This window comes from Acyrthosiphon pisum, chromosome A2 (genome assembly GCF_005508785.2).
Source record: "Acyrthosiphon pisum isolate AL4f chromosome A2, pea_aphid_22Mar2018_4r6ur, whole genome shotgun sequence".
NCBI lineage: Eukaryota > Metazoa > Arthropoda > Insecta > Hemiptera > Aphididae > Acyrthosiphon > Acyrthosiphon pisum.
The window spans coordinates 18,009,397-18,010,203 of record NC_042495.1 but is presented as its reverse complement, the minus strand read 5'-3'; the positions used below and the strand labels follow the sequence as shown (position 1 = coordinate 18,010,203).

The window sequence follows — 807 nt, the reverse complement described above, 5'->3', positions numbered from 1 at the left end:
AAAAAGAGTAGATTTATACAAAATACAAATTTTGGACCAATACTAAAAGGTGTATCACCTAAACACAATTTCAGGATGTTTTCGGTACCAAGAAATTAGGCACATAGTCTGGGATTTTCTTGGTCAGTGTGTGTAATGTACCACCACCACTTTTATTGTGTTATTTTTTTCCTACCTCCCCTTCCCCTTACGTTTCAACGGCCACCACCACTACCACCAACAACAGCAAAAGTACCAATGCGAACATGCGGCAAATGGCAATGTCCAACAGTGGGCTGGGGCCACCGAGACTGACGGAATTGCTTGCAAAAAAACCAACTATAATACTATATCAATTTTATGAATTGTAGTCTATGTCATTCCATGGCGGTGATAGGGACGACATCAGTAAGTTTCATAAGAATTTTTGTGTAATGTACCTACCTATAATATAAAATGTTTACAGTTACTATCTCACCGTTCATTTTTTATCACCACAGCAGTTTCAAATTGATTCAGAAGAAAATAGTGAGTAATAAGTCTTTATAAATTGTTACTAAGTTGATAATTGATGTGCGATTTTTTTTAGTTTTCTCTATATATATTATACTAATTAAGATCTTACTATTTGATTTTGTCTAGTATTGTGGTATATAAATTATATTACATTTTCTATTAGATTTACTTGCTACTCAACCAACAGAAATGTACCTTGAAGACGACGGGTGCCTTTATTTGATCCTATCGAAACTATTTGGTCCACTGCAATGGAAAAAGACAGTTAAAGGTTTTGAACCAAATATCCATTCATGTACTCAAAATCAAGTA

The 807-nt window shown here is 34.1% G+C and overlaps 1 long non-coding RNA gene across 1 annotated transcript; it reads left to right on the top strand.

Annotated features, from left to right (window-relative positions):
• Positions 1-7: 7 nt before the first annotated feature.
• LOC115034272 lies at positions 8-801 on the top strand. Its single transcript, XR_003839636.1, has 3 exons — positions 8-387; positions 446-507; positions 659-801. It is a non-coding gene; the product is annotated as an uncharacterized LOC115034272 (long non-coding RNA).
• The last annotated feature ends 6 nt before the right edge of the window (positions 802-807 follow it).